At 46.7% G+C, this 20,618-nt stretch overlaps 1 protein-coding gene and 1 pseudogene across 5 annotated transcripts in view; both read left to right on the top strand.

Annotated features, from left to right (window-relative positions):
• Positions 1 to 20,618, top strand: part of LOC126543059 (parathyroid hormone/parathyroid hormone-related peptide receptor-like) — a 1,023,923-nt gene that overhangs the window by 631,845 nt on the left and 371,460 nt on the right. The window lies entirely within an intron of this gene.
• On the top strand, positions 3,730 to 3,893 carry LOC126543083 (U2 spliceosomal RNA; annotated as a pseudogene).

The raw sequence follows: 20,618 nt of genomic DNA, 5'->3' as shown, positions 1-20,618 counted from the left end.
TAGTAGTTGAGAGAGCCAGTTTAAGGGCGGAGAAGTGGGAAGGAAAGGATAGTCTCTGAAGCAAACTTGCAGCGTCGTGGTTTTAAAGCGCAACCGTGGTAGAGAAACGGAAGGTGATATAAGCGTGCGTGGCCATGATACGCACACGAGAAACTGCCTTAAAATATTTAGACTTGAGGGGAAAGCTTCGTTAACAAACTATAACACGGCAATCAGCACTCGAATACGACGAGAGAAATTACTGAGACGTGGAAAATTCCCTTGAAAAAAAAATCTGGTTTGCGAGACAAATGCTTGTATGTATTGAACCTCTTAAAAGATGAGGGGGGGGGGGGGGGAATATGCGCTCACCGAGAGGGCATCTTCAGCACGAGACATCCACAAGGCACCTTACAGAGATGTGGAGAGCTTCGCGGCCGGAACGAAGCCTCCCTTCTCCGCCGGCCAAGAGGGGGAAACGCGCTTTCCGATCGCTCAAGGTTGCGCGGACAAAGCATAACTCTAGCGTCTAGGAAAAGCTTAACCAGGTGCGATGGCGGCACGCATAGCGTGGGAAGCTAGCCGCCAGAATAACTATACCAAGGACTGCTGCTGATGAGGGCGAAATACCTTCGTGTAATTATAATAACCCTAATAGGACTACTCTCGAAAAAAAAAAAAAAAAAGGAAACGGCCCAGAGGGCTATACTACGAGAGCTATGACTGATATATATATATATATATATATATATATATATATATATATATATTCATCTCATCTATGGGATCGCATGCGCGCGCTGTTGCTTTGTCTCTGCGTGTAGTATAGTTAAGAAAGCCAGTTTAAGGGCGGAGAAGAAGAAAGAAAAGAAAAGCAAGAACTGCAGCGCCGTGGTTTTAAAGCGCACCCGTGGTAGAGAAACGGAATGCGATATAAGCGTGTGTAGCCATGATACGCACACGACAAACTGCCTTAAAATATTTAGACTTGAGGGAAAGCTTCGGTAACAAACGATAGCGCAGCAATCAGCACTCGAATATAATTATAACCCTAATACTAATTGTAAATATTCATCTCATCTATGGGATCTAATGCGCGCGCTGTTGCTTTGTTCTGTGTGTAGTAGTTAGGAGAGCCAGTTTAAGGGCGGAGAAGAAGGGAGGGAAGGAAAGTCTCTGAAGCAAAATTACAGCGCCGTGGTTTTAAAGCGCATCCCGTGGTAGAGAAACGGAAGATGATATAAGCGTGCGTGGCCATGATACGCACACGACAAACTGCCTTAAAATATTTAGACTTGAGGGAAAGCTTCGTTAGCAAACGATAGCACGGCAATCAGCACTCGAATATAATTATAACCCTAATAATAATTGTAAATATTCATCTCATCTATGGGATCTAATGCGCGCGCTGTTGCTTTGTCTCTGCGTGTAGTAGTTGAGAGAGCCAGTTTAAGGGCGGAGAAGTGGGAAGGAAAGGATAGTCTCTGAAGCAAACTTGCAGCGTCGTGGTTTTAAAGCGCAACCGTGGTAGAGAAACGGAAGGCGATATAAGCGTGCGTGGCCATGATACGCATACGACAAACTGCCTTAAAATATTTAGACTTGAGGGAAAGTTTCGTAGAAATAATTTCGTAGAAATAATTTTGCAACATGAAAAAGATATCCTGTGCTCGGAGAGAAACTGGTGGCGTCAATCACATGCGCTTCAGGCATTTTTTTTTCTACTTTTTTTTACAATACGGTGACATTCGATTCGCGAACGATCAACCAGCCTGTTTTATAGGACGATCCGCGTTTATTAGAAATGACACCATATCGGCCACGACATTTCTGCATGATTATTTGATGACGATACAAGGAAAAGACGGTCCGCGAATTCGATGTTCATATAAACGGCTGTGACATGGGCCCTGCCGCCACGGTAATACTTAAAACAGGGTCAAGCAAGTTAAACATTCAAATGCTATGATTTTACTATCCAAAGCCACGATCTCATTGCAAGGCACGCCGCAGTGTATGACTGAATTAAATTTGACCATGACCCCAATCTTTAACAAGCACCCATATCGAAGCACGAGTGTTTTTTTTTCTTTTTTGCATTTCGCCCCATCGAAATCTGGCTGCCGCAGCAGGAGTTGCACCCGCGGCCTCGAGGTTAGTGGCGCAACACTAAGCTACCGCAACGGGTAGGGACGAGCATGAGAACACAGGAACAGGCGCCCTTGTTTTAAGTGGTTCTGTGCAGTCCAGTTGGCGATAAACTTGCCTACCGTGTAGTACAGACGAAGGCAAGGTTCTGACTGGTATTGTATAAGTCGCTCGTCACTATGTTAGTCGCGACGATAGATTGCATTTTTTACAAGCACTGCTCCAAGAGGGCACATGTAACCGGCAAACCGAGGCCTCAGGTGAGCACCTGAGGTTATATTAAAGCAGGTGGCGCAGGATATCCGGTGCACCCAAGCGCTAGCGGAGGGATCAAAGCTGGAAGCAGGGCGGCCCGTGGGTTGGGGCTGCGGAGGCCGAAGCATTTACGCAGGCTATTCTTACGCAGGCTATTAAGTAATCCCTTTGTTAACCATGGGTTTCTACCGGAAGAATAACGTTTATGGCACTGTACACATGTTGTCGATGAAGATACGCAATTGGATATTGTAGAGATGAAAGCGGTGTACGCTGATTCAACATTATTCACTGAAGTGACACAAGACCAATCAGAATTCGATACCATTTCTATGAATTTGTCACGATCAAACTTATTCTTAACAAACATTACACTATTAGTGCGAAAACTGTTCTCAAAGCAAAGTGCAACTGGGAAATTATCTGTAATATTGCTTTGAAGAATGAATACGGAGGGAGTATGAAGGAGGTTCGAAAGTGCATGGTCAATAAGTGTTCCCAAGCCATTATAAGTGCAACTGGGGGGAAGGAAGAGTAGGGATTCAAGACCATAACCTAGGAAACAGCTGATATACTGAGCTAGATAAGAGGAGCAGGCATCAAGTAAATTAATGTTACTGTCACCGAAGATGATAACAGACTTTTTTTTTTCTTTTGAAAGAATGTCAAGAATGGTGCCAAGTGCTTCAAAAAAGCTTGCGTCCCTTTTCGCCTCTAGGCATTCTCTTAGAAGGGCGGCGGCCTTTGTAGAATTCGGGATACGAGACCTTTTAACTGAAGAAACAAGAACAAACAAAACTACGAACATGCTGGCTCGGAGTTGTAGGGAAGAAAAAAAAAAACACCCGTATACGCTGCCAACGGCAGGTATGAAGTGCCCTTTCGTCCATTTTCGTCCCTTCTGTCCGGTACCATATAGGGTCACCATCGGGAGCAAAAATGTGGCAAATAGAAGAAAACGGCGTGTGCGGACATTTGGGTTCCATAGAATGAAACTCGAAAACGACACACGGAAAGAGGCGGCGCTTCTGAGGCACCAACGGACATGGCCGATTCGTTCGACGCCGACTCTTGCTTTGTCGAAGTATGGCCCACTTGCAGCGACGAGTACATTCAGCTTCATTAGTAAAAGCTTAGAACGCAAGAAAGACACTGGACGTCAAAAGAAACACATCCGATCCCACAAGTTTGCGGGATCGCGGCCACATGCACGGTTCGGATTTCTTTCCGCCTCACGGTTTTGGCAGGCAGCACGCTTACGGGACCGCCACTACGGCAGAGCGGAAGGAAAGGAAAGCAGTTATGCAAGCGCTTGGAATGCTGACAAAAAGAGGGCGGTGCAAACCTAGACCTGTCCGACACGGGTCAAAGTGTAGTACCTGTTCTTATCAGCTTAATATCTGATACGGGTTGGATTCGGACCTAAGAAATTAAACTTATCTTTGCAAGTTGGTGGAGTGCTAAAGCCTGTTTTACAATTGCAAAAGTGATTTGGAGAAATGAGACCTGTTCACGCGACGGACGCCGTTTCTGGGCCAAAATTGCTTGCATGTCAAACAGACTTCAGGCTCCGGCTCCTCTGGCGAGCGTCGCCGTCCCTCGTACATTTCCCTCGTAACGAGCACAGCGAACGATGACAGAGCGAATGCGGAGCGCAGCGGGGGATAAAAGAGCGATAGCGAAGAGAGCGCGAGGAAGAAACCGGAGGAGGGTATGACGAAAGAGTGAGAACAAAAGCGTATTGCTGCGCAAGAAGGGCTCTGCGGCGACGATGGCCACGAGATGACGCCGGAGTAGCGCATGTCAGACACATGTAAACAAAGCGCTGCATGAGCGGAGGTCTGTCTGCGGTGGCTGCTGTGAATCGCACCCCTGCGCCACCTCTCGCGATCTCCCTATTAGCGAGGCAGTCGCGCCACACTTCGCTCCGTTTGCGACGTGCCACACGAGGCAGATTCTCCGCACCAGCCAATATATCGCAAAATGAAAACATGTATAGAGCTCTGCTCAAATTTCGCATTAGGAAGCATCGTAATTGTCAGTGATATTTTTTCGCGTGATCCTTAACATATCAGTTACACAGCGTTCCCATTCCTCTTTCCAAGACAGGCGCTGCTATGCGGCTTCGTCACCTGGCACACAAACTCTCGTTAACTGAGTGGAACACCCCAAATATAAGACGCACCAGGTATCACGAACTCAACCCTTCGCTCCAACTCTGACCTCCACCCGGGCTTCACCGACTACAGGCATCACTTCTATACCAGCTGCGGTTGGGAGTGGCTTTCACGAAGGCGTGCACTATTCTGATTCGAAGGACCGAGAGTGCAGCGAGAGTGCGATGCGCAATGACGGTGCTGCGGGCGACGTCTGCGGCGACAAAGAGGCAACATCTATTGCGCCACTGTCATGATCTATGGCACTGCGACGACTGGGCAATCAGCCGTTGTCCCCAACGTCCCCATACCGTCCCCATCGCTCGTTAGCCCACAAAGTTGTGAAGGCACTTATATCTTTCTGCACGGCGACTACCCTACGTGAACGCCTTTGACTTGCTCAGGCTCTCTGCGTGCTTGTGCAAAATCACCGCGTTTTTCTTCCCCACCCCCGTCCCTCGCTTTACCTCATCTTTAATCATCATCATCAACCTGGTTACGCCCACTGCAGGGCAAAGGCCGCTCCCATACATCTCCAACTACCCCTGTCTTGTGCTTATTGTGGCCATGTTGCCCCTGCAGACTTCTTAATCACATACGCCCACCTAACTTTCTGCCGCCCCGTGCTAAGGTTCCCTTCTCTGGAATCCAGTCCGTGACCCTTAATGACCATCGGTAATCTTCTTTTCTCATTACATGCTCTGACCATGCCCATTTCTTTTTCTTGATTTTAACTAAGGTGCCATTTACTCACGTTTTTTCTTTCACCCATCTGCTCTCTTCTTATCCCTTAACGTTACACCCATCATTCTTCTTTCCATACCTCGTTGCGTCGTCCTCAATTTAAGTAGAACACTTTTCATAAGCCTCCAGGTTTCTGCTCTGTAGGTGAGTACTGGTAAGACACAGCTGTTATACACTTTTCTCGTGAGGGATAATGGCAACCTGCTGTTCATGATCTGAGAATGCCTGCCGAACGCACCCCAGCTAATTCTTATTGTTCTGATTATTTCAGTCTGATGATACGGATCCGCGGTCACTATCTGCCCTAAGTAGATGTATTCCCTTACCACTTCCAGTGCCTCGCTACCTATCGTAAGCTGCTGTTCTCTTCTGAGACTGTTAAACATTAGTTTTCTGCAGAATAATTTTTAGACCCACCCTTCTGCTTTGCCTGTTCAGGTCAGTGAGCATCCATTGCAATTGCTCCCCTGAGTTACTAAGCAAGGCAATATCATAAGCGAATCGTAAGTTACTAAGGTATACTCCATTTACTCTTATCCCCAATTATTCCCAATCCCGGTCTCTGAATACCTCCTGTAAAGACGCTGTGAATAGCATTGGAGAGATCGTATCTTCATGTCTGACGCCCTTTTATATTGGGATTTTGTTGCTTTCTTTATGGAGGACTACAGTGGCTGTGGAGCCGCTATACATATCTTTCAATATGTTTACATACTGCTCGTCTAAACCCTGATTCCGCAATGTCTACATGAATGCCGAGGTTTCGTCTCAATCAAGCGCTTTCTCGTAATAAATGAAAGCTGTATATATGGGTTGGATATATTCCGAACAGTTCTCTATCACCTGATTGATAGTGGTAATATGGTCTATGGTTGAGAAGCCTTTACGAAATCCTGGCTGGTCCTTTGGTTCACAGAATTGTCAGCTGTTCCTGATTCTATTTGCGATTGCCTTAGTAAATACTTTGTAGGCAGACGACAGTAATCTGATCGGTCTATAATTTTTGAAGTCTTTGGCGTCCTGTTTCTTATGGATTAAGATCATGTTGGCGTTCTTCCAAGATTCCGGTATGCTCGATGTCATGAGACATTGCGTATACAGGCTGGCCAGTTTTTCTAGAACAATTGGCCCGCCATCCTTCAACAAATCTGCTGTTACCTGATCCTCTCCAGCTGCCTTCCCCCTTTGCATAGCTCCCAAGCCTTTGTTTACTTCTTCCGGCGTTACTTGTGGGATGTCGTATTCCGCTGGGCTATTCCCTCTTCCATTCTCATCGTGGGTTCCACTGGCACTGTATAAATCTCTACATAACTCCTCAGCTACTTGAACTATCTTATCCATATTAGTAATGATATTGCCGGTTTTTTCTCTTAACGCATACATCTGACTCATGCCTATTCCTAGTTTCTTCACTGCTTTTAGGATTCCTCCGTTCCTGAGAGCGTGCTAAATTCTATCTATATCATACTTCCTTATGTCAGCTATGTTACGCTTGTTCGTTCCCTTGGAAAGTTGTCAGTTCTATTCTAGCTGTACGGTTACAGGCTTTCATACATTGGCGTTTCTTAATCAGATCTTTCGTCTGCTGCGATAGCTTACCGGCATCCAGTCTAACGAAGTTACCACTGACTTCTGTTGCACGCTCCTTAATGATACCCATAACACTGTCGTCCATTGCTTCAACACTAAGGTCCCTTTGCTGAGTTAAAGCCGTATACCTGTTCTGTAGCTTGATCCGGAATTCCTCTGTTTTCCCTCTTACCGCCAACTCAGTGATCGGCTTCTTGTGTACCAGTTTCTAATTCGAGATCTTACTATTATATGGTCACTGCAGCGCACCTTGCCGAGCACGTCCGCATTTTGTATGATGCCAGGGTTAGCGCAGACTATGAAGTCTATTTCATATCTGGTCTGGCCATTAGGGCTCTTCCTCGTCCACTTTCGGTTATCGCGCTTCCGGAAGAAGGTATTCCTTATCTGTAAATTATTCCGTTCTGCCAATTCTACTAATAACTCTCACCTGCTATTCCTAGAATTTATGCCGTATTTCCCCACTGACTTGTCTTCAGCCTACTTCTTGCCTACCCTGGCATTGAAGTCGCCCATGAGTATACTGTATTTTGTTTTGACTTTACCCATCGCCGATTCCACCGCCGAGGATGCAGCGATGGCGTAGAGATAAAGCATCCGCATCGCGTGCAAAAGGACCGTGGTTAAAATGCCGGTGCCGCGCGATTTTGCACCGAATTAAAAAAAAGAAATCCGCGTGTTGAGAAAATTGTATAAGCAGGCGTGGAGTGCGGCCTGATCCCGTGGATCAGAACCGGTAACGCACTCCCTCACCAGAGGAGTATTGGCCACCATGGTGCCGTACGTAGGTACAGCTTCCCATAAGATGAATACAGCTATCAAACCCCAGCCCTACGTCCCCAGCATCTGAGAAGCAACTGACCACAGTGGTGGTCAGACCGGTGACGCAGCAGTGGGTGCAAAGAATTTCTGGATCTGTACAGGCCGCCATTGGAATCTGAACTTGGCAACGCGTTACAATGGAACGTTATCTGGTGAGGCGAGTCTAGCAGTGTTACTGGAGGAATTAGAAGGCATTAAATGGTATATAATAGGGCTCAGTGAGGCTAGGAGGACAAATGAAGCATATACAGTGCTAAAAGAAAGCGGGCACGTCCTGTGCCACCGGGGCTTAGCGGAGAGACGAGAACTAGGAGTCGGATTCCTGATTAATAAGCATATAGCTGGCGACATACAGGAATTCTATAAGATTAACGAGAGGGTGCCAGGTCTTGTTGTGAAACTTAATAAGAGGCACAAAGTGAAGGTCGTACAGGACTACGCGCCTACATCCAGTCATGATGACCATGACAGTCATGAGTAAGTCGAAAGCTTCTATGAAGACCTCATTCTTACATTACCTCTTTGCCGTGCCCAGAGTAGTGAAGCCAACCTGACGCATTTGTGGTTAACATCCCTGCCTTCTCTCTTTACGCCTCCTCCTCCTCCTTATTTAAGCTTCTAGTTTGTGCCCCATATAGTAATACCGGTAGGGTGCAAAGATTGGGTACATTTGTTTTCCAAAACAATGGTTCGCTACCTGTTATGACTTCGCAATTCTTATAGCCAGAGTCCCCCTAAGTAAGTGGCCTAGATAAGCTTTCATTGATTCTAAAGGCTGAGTGCCAATCATGAATATCTTCTCTTGCCAGGCTGTTTAGCATTACTTTCTAGTTGTACTAACTGCTTTTGTTTAAAGTCATGTGTGTCTCAAGCACTGCAGTAACCAATGTTATGCCACGAATCTTGGACGTAGCTGGATATACGTACGTTTGTTTGAAGTTGCGCAATAGGGTTACCGAATGGGGCAACGTGTTCGTTTAGTAAGGCGAACAAGTCTGCGTGTGACATGATCGCGTTAGTGACGACAACGGCGATGACACACGACCTATCCGATGTACTTGATATAGCACCGGCACTATTCTCTTTGTGTACTTCAAGGCATTTCTGTTAAGCTCCTAAACAATTCCTCTATTAACGCCTAACCGACCTGTGGTCTGTCATACTTATTTCAAAAAGCTGCTGTTTCCGTGAGCGTTTACGTAAAGGCTAAAACGTAAATATTCAAATCGGGGTACCTAAATATTGAACAGAAAGAAATTGCGTGAAATTTTCTTGCTGTCATTTCAGTAACTGTAGGCTTTGTAAAAGAAACTTTGTACAGTTGATGCTGACTTCTTAAACAATTGTATTGAAAGAGCAGCAAGTTACTCAGCGGCCGACCTTCCTGACATGTTGGCTCGAACAGGTAGGCACTTGGTCTAGCGTATAGAATCATGCGTGAATACGAGCCCTTCTAAATAATTCTGCTTTGCTAGGCAAACCTACTTGTTTGTTTGTCACGTTAATCTTTCATTTGAGCTAGATGTCTGAAACGCTCAGTTCACCGTCTTCGTGCGAAACTTTAAAACAAGCGATTACCTTAAAAGACTTCCTAGCGTATATAAATGACTGCTCGTTTCAAGTAAGCTGGCACCGACATTCTCTTTAAATATGCACTAAGCAATCTCAACTTACGTCATACTAAGTAGTTCGGCACGCCCACTTCAAGGGATAAATAATTCAAACGTAAGTTTTTCTTCTTTTTTCTCGTATAGAGGTTCTTTTGAGAGATTTCATCCCCGAGGTTACCTTGTTTATATGATATATTCGCTTCCTTCATACTGAATTGTTAACCCCTCATTTTATTTTAGACTGTGCGTTGTATACAACTTGCTGCTGCATCAAGCCGCCTTCTCTCTGCTCGATATACAGGGTGTCTCACATAACTTGAGCCAAGAATTTAAATATGAGAGGCGCGACGAACGCGAATTGAACCGAACGCATAATATTCGCAATAGCCTATAGTAACTGAGGCAATTTTTGGTTTTCCCCATAACTCAGTAATTAATAAGGTTAATTACCCAACTGTTTCATTATTAGCTGCGTAACCCAAGTATGATACGCAGATTTGTAGAGCACCTTCATAAAACCGATGGAGGTGTTTCCATTACGATACGTCTCACGTAGTACTTTTTTCCGGGTTGCAAAGAAATCTCGCGAAATATGAAAAAAAGCCACGTGACCGAGCGCTTGCGCAGTGCGCAGCGTGCGCTTGGTGCACGACGTCGGCTCCCGTCGGATGACGGCGAAAATTCATGCTGCTGGCCGAGCGCTACCAATGAGATAAAGAACGCCCTGCAGCTTCCTCGTCGCCAGTCACGATACTGCCGACCTTGTTCACCGAAGGCACGCTTCAGAGCAGCACAATACCACTGCGCAAACGCTCCGTCATGTGACTTTTTTCGTATTTCGCGGGCTTTCTTTGCAACCCGGAAAAAAGGACTACGTGAGACGTATCGTAAAGGAAACAACTCCATCGGTTTTCTGAAGGTGCTCTACAAATCTGCGTAGCATATAGGGGTCCTCAGCCAATAATTAAAAAGTTGGGTGATAAAAGATAATTAATTAGTGAGTTATGGGAAAAACAAAACAAAAACGTATGAATTACTATAGGATAATGCGAATAGTATGCGTTCCGTTCAATTCGCTTCCGACGCGCCTTTCATTTTTAAATTCTTAGTTCAAGTTATGTGGGACACCCTGTATTGACGTCACCGTACGTCCTTGGTTTCCTTACTGCCACTGTTTTGAACACAAACCACAGAACACGACACGAGCAGCAGGAGCGCATGTGACCCCCTTTTTGAACGCTTGCGATGAGTTTCGTAAGCGCTTGAGTCTCTGTAACAGGCACGCGCTTCATGGCCGACTTGCGGTGTTTAAGCGAACAAATATGAATCAAAACTGTAGTGAAACGGAAACTGATGTGTTTGGTGAGGAAGTACGCAGTCACCACGCATTGTCGGAGTCTGGTAATGCGAAGAATTTGCCCGCATAATGTGTGTGAAGCCAATGCTTAGTACGTAGATACCTTGTAACGGGGGTTGTTGCATACGATGGGGGAGAACGGCAAGGCTTGATGTTGTCAACACTCGGTTCTATATATGACAGCACTTGAATTTCTGCACACTTGCTTATTTAAGCGTACCTTTTTAACGTTTTTCCTGTGTTTATGCTACGAGCTTGGCCCGTGTATGTTAAAATGCACTGGTCGACGGTACCATGCTTGCGGTACCAACAGTGCTTTTTTTTTTAATTCGGGGCTTTTAAGCGCAAAACCACGATTTGATTAGGAGGCACGCCGTAGTGGGGGCTCCGGATTAATTTTGACGACCTTAGGTTCTTTGACGTGCACCCAATGCACGATACACGGCTCTTCTTGCACTCCGCCCCCATTGAAATGCGGCCGCCGTGGTTGGGATAGGTTCCCGCGACCTCTGGCTTAACAGCGCAGCACCAAAGCCACTACGTCACAACAGCGGGGGAATCAAGTGTGCATCAGTCTGCTAAATGTGAAGTAGAAGAATCTTCTACATCTATGGCACGTGTTCGGCGTAGCGGTAGCTCTTAAGTTAGATGATCGACAGATGGCGACACGTCTTTTTTTTTACATTTCGCACACACATCCATCAAAAGATCGTGATCCGAGAGTATACAGAGGTGACGTAGATAGTAATTATGGGAATGCAGGGTTGCTTGATAGTTCCCGGAATGCAGGGTTACTTAATAAGAAATGAAGCCGTACCTCGGGCGTATTATGTTCAGCGCACTCTCCGTCTGGTATCGTGCGATACCTCTACGACGAAAGTGGGATTGCAGATGAGCCTTCGCGTGCGAAGGGCAGCCTCGATCACTAGCCACAAAAATGTCTTTATCCACCGAGCCATGTGCTGATTTCAGCCTTCGACACTTTTCCATCGACACTGGGAGACGTGTTCGCAATGGGTTTCATGAGCCACTTGTGGCTGTAGACGTTTTTGTCTTGACCCGCCGCGATGGCTTAGCGGCTATGGCGTTGCGCTGCTATGCACGAGGTCGTGGGATCAAACCTCAGCCGCCGTGGCTGCATTTCTATGGGGGCGAAATGCAAAACCGCCAGTCATATCCAGCTTTACTGGATGGATGGATGTTATGAGCGTCCCCTTTGGAACGGGGCGGTGGGTGACGCCGCCAAGCTCTTGCTATTATAGTGCCTAACGGCATACCTAGGTCGAAAAAGAGAAAAAAAAAAAAACACTATGAACTCCCACAACGACATTTTCTGACCCCCTGTTGTTAACTTTGCATTTGTACGTCTCTATTTTTTGTCGTTTCCCTACTTTTCTTCCACCAATCCTCCAACCGCCTCTTACTAATTCCTATTTCGGACATGTTTACTTTTCCGCTGCTCTCGCTCAACCCAAGGTCTTCAAGGAGGCCAGTGGTGCCTAAATCGACCGCTGGGTAGACGTCTTCACATTCTACTTAAACATGCTCTATATTCTCCCTAGCCTTACCGCAGCAAGCACATGCTTCTTCTTCCTTCTTATATCTGGCTTTATAGGTGCGTGATCTAAAGCATCCCGATCTCGCTACGAAAAGTAATGAGCTTCCCTTTGAGTTATCATAAATTGTTTTTTTCCTGATTTCGTTATTTTACTCTTAAGTAGTTACTCATGGCAGGTTTCTTTTCCATTGCCGCCACCCATGAGATTATTTCAGCCTCTCTGACATTTCGCTTGACGTTCTTTGTTGCTGTGTTGCCCACCCTACAGGCCGCATACAAGCTGGTAAGCTTCCTAGTTCTTTTCCTCCACTGTGAATCAATGTTATTCCTGCACAGATACCTGAACACTCTCCCAGCTACTTCACTTTCTTCCATATTCATCAGCTGCTCTCCATACTCAATTTTACTGCGAGCTTCCCTCACTTTAAAATTAGTCCAGCCCATATCACCCTGCACAGCTTCATTTGTAGTCTTCCTGTGAGCGCCCAATGCGAGGTGACCCACTGACCTTTGGTTCCCATCGAGTTGTGATTGTACCCCTATTTTAAAGCAAACAACGGCATTTCCAAAAGTAAGTCCTGGAACCATTGCACATTTCCACATACCTCGGAGGACCTCGTACCTATTGTATCCCCATAGCGCTGTGTGCTCCATTTTGGCTGCAATTCTCTTCCCCTTCACTGTTGTCGTTTTTTCCTGTGTTTCCATATATCCATTGCCTTCGTTTCTCCATATACCAAGGTATTTACATACTGTTACCCGACGTATTTCCTCGCCCTGTATCTCCACTGTCTGTTCAGTGTTTTCATTGAATACCATAACACCTGATTTTCTAACACTAAATTTCAAACCTAAATTGTTGCCTTCGTGCCCACAGATATTAGCCAGACGTTGCAAATCAATTTGCTTGTTAGCCAGCAACACAATGTCGTCCGCATAAAATAAACCTGGGAGCTGTTGCTCTGTTATTGTACCCGTCTGTTTGCATGAGAGAGTAGACCCGATATTACTTCCTTCTAGTGCCCTCTCCATCCTCCCATGTACATCATAAACAGCAGCGAGGATAAGGGGCACCCCTGCCTGAGTCCCTTGTTGATATGAACTTTCTTCTCGGTCTTCATCCCTTCCCATTAAATGCAAACGGTATTTTCTAGGTAAATCTCTCTCAAAAGCTGTAGACAATCGTCACCTAAGCCTTCCACTTCCAGAATATCCCAAAAAATGTTGCGGTCCACGCTGTCATAGTCTCCCGTAATGTCTAAAAAGGCTTCATATAATGGTCTGCTTTCTACTTTTGATATTTCAATACACTGAGTAAGAACAAATAAGTTATCACCTAAACGTCAACCTATTCTGAAGCTATTCTGAAGTCCTCCCAAAATATCATTCTCTGCCCATGCTTGACGCTTTAATTTGGTTGCCTGCATTGCTGCCCTGTATATTACCGTTGTAATGGTCAACGGTCTATACGAGTGAATTCTATCTTTGTCCCCCCTACCTTCATAAATAAATTCATTTTACTTTGTCGCCAACTGCGTGGTATTCGTGTATCTTTTAAAATTTTTTCCACAGCTTTCACCGGAGCTTCCTTACTTTTTGGTCCCAGTTCATTAATCAGCCTAACGGCAACCTCGTCTAGCTCCGTGGCTGTGCACTTAGGAATTTTCTCTTCCGATTTCTTCCAGTTGAAATTTGTCAGCACTAGCTCCTTTTCCACTTGGGTCTCTTTCATGCTCTTTTTTTTAAATACAACCTCGTCATTGCCTTGGAAAGATTCGGCTGTTATTTTTCGGATGTAATTTGTTGCCGCTTCTCCTTCCACTCTGTTTTCACCTTCGTCTAGGATATGTTATTGTATTGTTGTTGACTTCCTGCCTAATAGTTTTATGTGGTTCCAAATATTCTAGGTGCGGCCTTCTTTTTCGCACGCATTTCTGACAACCAACGTTCGCTTTCACCTGTTAATTTTGCTTGCACCAGTATTTGAACCAAAGACATTTTCTCCTGGTATATTTCCCATTTACTGGTTACTTCATCCTGCAGCAACTGCGCCTTCTTTGCCTGCCTGTGCTCTCGACATGCTTTCTGTCGTTCGGCGATTGCTTCTCGTATCTCCCTGTTCCACCAGCTTTTCGGTTTCTTTCTTCCTTTCCAACGAAGATGTTTATCTTTCCGTATTTGTGTCGTTATTACGCTTAGAAGCTCGCCATATTCCCACTCTTTACTTGGCCATTTGCTAAGTTCTTCCTTGACTCTGGTGACTATATTTGCTATTTGTTCAGCGTTTAAATTTGGACTTGCCATTTCGCGCTCCTTGCTCTCTTTCTTTCCCAACTACATATCCAATTGTCAAAATGATGCGTTTATATTCACTCCCTATGCTGCTATGTCCTTCATCGTCAATGACCATTTCTCTCAACTTATCATGAATTACTTCTGTCATCAGACAGTAATCAATTTTCGATTGCCGGTTTCCCACTTCCCACGTGATCTGCCCTTCAACGTTAGGCCCTGTGTTCACGATAACGAGGTTACGTTGCTCACAAAGGTCTAGCATTGACTTCCCGTTGTTGTCGGTATAGCCATCTAAATCCTGTATGTGGGCATTCATGTCACCTAATAGGACAATTTCAGCACCATTCCCGAAACCCTAAATATCAGCGCTTATGCATTCCACTAACTCTTTATTCTTCTCTGTGCAATTATTTCCGGTCCACAAATACGTAACGCCCAGCCCAGCTTTTTTCCGACTCATTGTACCTGATAACGAAAGATGCCCTTGACATTCTGAATTTACTCTATTCCATTTCGCTCCCTGATTGAGGAGCATTGTGACTCCCCTCCCTTTCTTTCCGACTTAGTCCTGTTGCACCTTTCCCAAACATAGTTCTCAGTAACTGGCGGCTCTTCTGAGTCTCTAAGGTGCGTTTCTGTAACCGCATACACCCCTATTTGTACTCTATTTAACTGCTCCTCAATCTCTGCCCACTTTTCCTTTCTTCTGCCGCCCTGCATGTTTATGTAGCCTATTGCATGGCGAGCTCTCTTTCTTGCTTTTCTCCTTTTTCTGTTACCGACGGCGATGCTCTTCTCAGGTTTCCCTAGGGGACCTTCTTCATTACTATCTACTCTGGCCTCCTAAACGCCCGCGGGCCTCCTAAAAGAAGCAACAGCGCGACCACCAAGTCCCCAGCCCACTTCTCGTGCCAGCCTGTAATTGAAGTGGATCCCGTCTCGTTTAAAACCACCATACCTTCTCAGTTCCCTGTTAACTTCGACAACCCCGAAGCCTTTCTCTCAACTCATTTTCCATATTGCCTCATTAGCAGCCACTACGGCTCTTTGTACGTGACTGTCACGTACAGGCAGGCACTTCCGGCACCGTGCACACCACGATCCGCACCGGAGGGGATAGCTCGCACAAGTCGTCCACCCCCTTCGCCAAGCGCTGGCCTAGTCCAGTCCCTTTCCTGTTTAGGAAGTCATTTGGCCTACCTGCTACTATGACAAGGTTGCGCACGGGGGCATTTTCGCGAGCTTTTCTTTTGCTCGCTCCATGACAGAACCTAGTGTCCGCTCTGGAAATGTCCCTACCGCCGCTCTTTTATCGCCTTTCACCCCTCCACAATTGCTTTTGGGCACCCAGCCAGGTTTGAGTCGCCGGCGATCATCAGTCTTTCACTCTCTTCTACCTCTCCCTGCTTCCTTTTGTCCTTTTCCGCGTGATTCGGACTCGACAGGGGGCATTGTCCCCTGGGCTCCTGCTTTTTCCGCGTGGCGCCCTCAAGGTATGTGCCGCTCTTTCCAGCTAACCCTTTATTACTCTGCATGCATTCCACGTACTTTGCTGACACTCCCTCGCTTGTCGCGTCGGGGTGTGCGTTCCATTGTCATGCACATTCTCGTTCACAATGGCGGCCCTGTTCAGCTTTTCCTCGGTTGCTTCATGTGTCTTTTCAACTACCTTCCGTGCATCAAGCTCCCTGTTTAGCTCATTTTCGCGCCCTTGCACCTGTTTGAGAAGCTCTCCCTGGAAAGCCTCCATTTTCTGCAGCCTAGTATCGACATCACATTGTGTGCCGGTTGATTCGATGCCCTCTCCATTCTCATCCGTCTCCTCATCTGCCTTCAGGGACCCCCCGCGCTCTGCCTGCTTTCCCGTCTTTCTCGCCATGGCTGGACAAGTACCAACTGGCGCCCCAAGCGACCGCCGCGCGAAGCATGTGCGTTTTGAATGGAACGAGTGTGTTTTTCGCGAACAATTAAAAGTGCAGGTAAATTATTGAATAAGGTAGGTGACAGACATGTTTTAGAACATGATCCGCACGAGACAATTGCAGTGATTATGCTGTGGAAAGTTAGAATTTTGTTCCCAAAGCAGTTAAAGGATCAACAATACAAACCTATGAAAACGACGAAAATTTGTACTCGATTTTTGAGACCAAGGAGGTCGCTGCTATAGAACTACAGCAGCTATCGCAATGCCTGCTGTAGCGTGTGTAGTCCGGAGACTAAGCTTTCGATTGATGCTTATATTGACTGTCTACACATGGCGCAACACTATTTCCAAAAGCGTGTTTTGAGACGCAGTCGTGAAAATTTACGCCGTATCTTCAAAAACTCAGGCCTGTCGGTGCGGAAGCGTCGAAGGCTGCTTCGAACGACCGTGTTCTGTTCAGAATGTGCTCCGCGTCGAGCAGCGCATTTGCCCTAGGCCAAGGTTCTCTCGCAACGTCTACCGTTAGCGGTAATTACAAGATCGTTCTTCCTCGATTGCCTTCGGGAAACGCCGTTCTGAACTCTGTGTTCTTAAACAGTTTTATAATTGCGCGAACAAACGACCGCAAAGAGAGAGCACACAAGGTCCTCGCGTGCTCTCTCAGTGGTCGTTGGTTTGCGCAGTTATAAAACTGTGTGCTAATATGCGCCAACTCGCCCAGCAACAAGCTAAGTCCGTGTTCTTACACGCGGACCTCGCTGGACGGCTGTACCGCGCCCTGGTTTTCTTGATGCCTTGCTCTCCTCGCTGGATATCAGGCATTCTCGGAGTAGGCAAGTATCAGATGAGCCATCTGTGGCTCGTCACCTGTGCCAGCAGCAGCCTTTCTAAGTAGAAGCTCGTCGATGCGCATTTCTACCGTTGTCCTCGCAATCGACGTCGTCGTGAGGTTCCGTATGAGTGAAAGCATGTGGGAGTGAGCCGGCGAACGCAGAACAATCTCGCGTGCGCGAGCGAGGAACGTGGCTTGGATGCGTACCCTCTCCTTTCGCACGCGAGGCAGGGGGTGAGGCGATGGAGGAAGGGCGTTCTTGTCGGGCAACTGCTACGGTGCCTCGATGACCTCCTCGCCCGCCCTCTGTACAGAGTGGAGGCAACGGTGGCGTCTAGTACGGCGTTGGCCACGCGAATTGCGAACGCCTTATGCCCCAACCAGTGGCAAGCCTCGGAAAGCTTCGGCACGCGCACTGGTAGGCACATCCTAAACTCCCTAAGTATTGCCCCAGCACCTATGACCAATGAGAAATTCAATATTCCCCACTCGATACATGAGCACTTTCATATCCCTCCTCTCCCTAAGATTATGCACCTTGTTAATCACGAACATAGAAGGCAACAACGAGCTAAAGCCCTGCAGAAAAAGTTATTTAACTAAAAAGACGTGCTCTATGTCGATGCCGCAGAGTATCCGTGTGGACACAAATTCGCCATATCAGTCGTTGACTCCAATGGCAGTATTGCGACGGGAGCATCCATTATAGCCTCTTCTTCGGAGGAGGCAGAGGAGGCGGCGGTGGCACTCGCCGCAACAATACCCAATTACTCTGTCATAGTAATTTTTCGCCTTACGTCACAAAATTCACCCGGCTATATACCCTACTTCAGCCTGCAAGTTTTGTCCTGCTAGCAGAACGGACCTTAACCACATTATATGGCAATGCAAGAACCACTCCCCTCCCCCTAATCTTTGTAGAGTTTTAAGTAGTAGGGAGCTGTGGGTGGCTGCCATACGCAGCTACAACCTCGAACTTCAGGAAGCTATCCTGAGGTGGGTTGAGGTGGTAGAGGAGGCCTACCGCGAGTAGGATAACCTCCATCGCCTTCTTCCCGCAGCCCCTTTCCCTTTAAGATGGGATAAATGAAGTTGTCTCTCTCTCTCTCTTTCGGCACGCGCCGAAGCGTCAAAAGCGTCAACAGCGTCGGTCTGGAACACGGCGAAGCGTGACGACGCGCAGCGATTATGTCCTCTGCCGATGCTAGAAGTTGGCTGAGGTGAGGCGAAGCTTCGCCGGCGTGCACCAATGAGAGGCTGCGACGCGTCGCCGGCGTCAACCAATCGGCGGCTGCGAAGCCTCCGGCAGCTATGCCTATGATGGCCGCCGCTGCGAAGGCGTCGATGCCAACAATCGTCCGAGTTCTTTGTGCGCACAACGCGGGCGACAGTGTTCCTGAAAGGCATTGTTGTAGTAGTAGGCTGACAACGACACGACCGACGACCGTGGGTTGTGGCAGAGCGACGTAGATCCGAAGCGACTTCGAACTACGCCAACTAATCCAACCTGCCCACTGGGTTTCGCCGGGCTCAGGGCGATCGTCTGCTAAAACAGCCAACCGAATCACGATTGCCGCAACGTCTGTGTTTGTATAGGTATTTTATTGTGCTCAAGACGAATGGAAACATGTTTCCGAAGCCCGAAGTCTGGATAATCAGCACTTGCCTACCGCCGATCTTCTTTACGTTACGCGTAGGCCTAGCGCGTCCATCGAGTTCGTAACTGGCGAGTGAACGAGGCCCAGCTGAGAAGCTTAGTCGAAGGAAACGAATTTACTGTTCCGTTTGATGCTGCAGCAATCTAAAATATGGCACTCCTGACTTCGTGTGGTGTGTGATGTGGTGAATGAATCGTGTGGAACTTCGGGTGGTCAACCGCGGCGTGTTTCGTGTGGTCTCAGGTGACTCAAGTTTAACGGACGAGCTCTGCGCTGCATCCTGTGGTAAAGATAACGTTCGAAAGCGAAAGGCACTAGTAGCGGAACCATGACCTGCTGGAACTACAGACCTGCACAGATATCCGGTTTCTGTGGGAGCTACTTGCGCCCACTCTCGTTCAACTGTTGGCCGTTGGTGTTGCTTTTATGACGTGTTCGTCTGCTACTCTACGGTTGACTGGTGCGGCGTTGTAATTAGTACGGCGGCTGTTGTGTTGTGACGAACTGCTTGTCTAGCTGATGATTTTTTCGAACACAGTGACAGTGATGTCACAAGGCTTTGATCGATCACTTCGCTCCAGAAGTTGACTGCCTGAACCTAAACCTAAACTGCTCTCTAAAATAGCGTTAAATAGCCGCTCCTATTGCCTTTTTCAAGCAGTAGCAAGTCACACAGATCTTGCAAATTATTACAAATCACATTATTTATAGAGTTCGTAAACTACACAACAGTTTCATTGTATACGCACTAAAATTCGCTTCTGCGCTTTTTAGAAGCTGGAAACCACCGTAACGTTCGACCACAGAACAATTACCACTCATTTTAACTCTTAAAAGTTCTCCGTGAAGGCATCGTGACTTCAAAAGATAATTACGCATACAGCTTCACTGCGTACGTATTTTCGTACCACCGTTATGCTGCCGCCGTACCACACATGAAAGCTAGCTTTCCAGTTTGAAAAGAGTTCCGTGACACAAGGCCTGCAATGCAGCACGTTTGAAAGCACTGAGATCGCTTTTGCAAGCATTCTACTGATCTAGACATCAACCAACATTGAAAACAAGCTATGCTCACCTTTCCTTGAAACAGAATCGATCAAACTACAGCACATATTGGATGGAAAACTTACTCGTGAAAACTTTTACCAGATCATCTGCCTTTCACTACGGCACACAGCAGTATTCAAGGGGAGTACGGTAGCGCGATTAAAAGACGGGACAAAAGACGACACATAGGGACACACACAGTGCTAACTAAATTAGCGCTGTGTGTCCCTATGTGTCTTCTTTTGTCCCGTCTTTAAATCGCGCTACCGTACTCCCCTTGAAGATGCATCAACAACAAGCCCACATTGCAACCCTCGTGAACAGAGCAGTAAATCCTAATGTCATCTACGACATTAGGCCATCTGTAATCAACTTAATAAAACTAGATTATCCTAAGAATCTTTTAAAACAATTTTTCCAATCTCTTACGGAGTTAGGAAATGTAAATTTATGCCGCCGATCTAGCATCGCAGCTGCCACCTATGCTCGTTGTTTACATTTTTTGCACCGCTCCTCCTACTGTAATTTCACTATTGAAACGCAAAGCATTCACAAATTTCTGTTTTCTTTCTATATTTGTGAATTTTTTCATTTGCTGCCACTACAAGCGCTATGTGCCTGCCGAAATGGCAGCACGAGCGCT

The sequence above is a fragment of the Dermacentor andersoni genome, chromosome 2, assembly GCF_023375885.2.
Source record: "Dermacentor andersoni chromosome 2, qqDerAnde1_hic_scaffold, whole genome shotgun sequence".
Classification (NCBI taxonomy): Eukaryota; Metazoa; Arthropoda; class Arachnida; order Ixodida; family Ixodidae; genus Dermacentor; species Dermacentor andersoni.
Note: the sequence above shows the minus strand (reverse complement) of the source record. Positions and strands in the feature narration are given on the sequence as shown.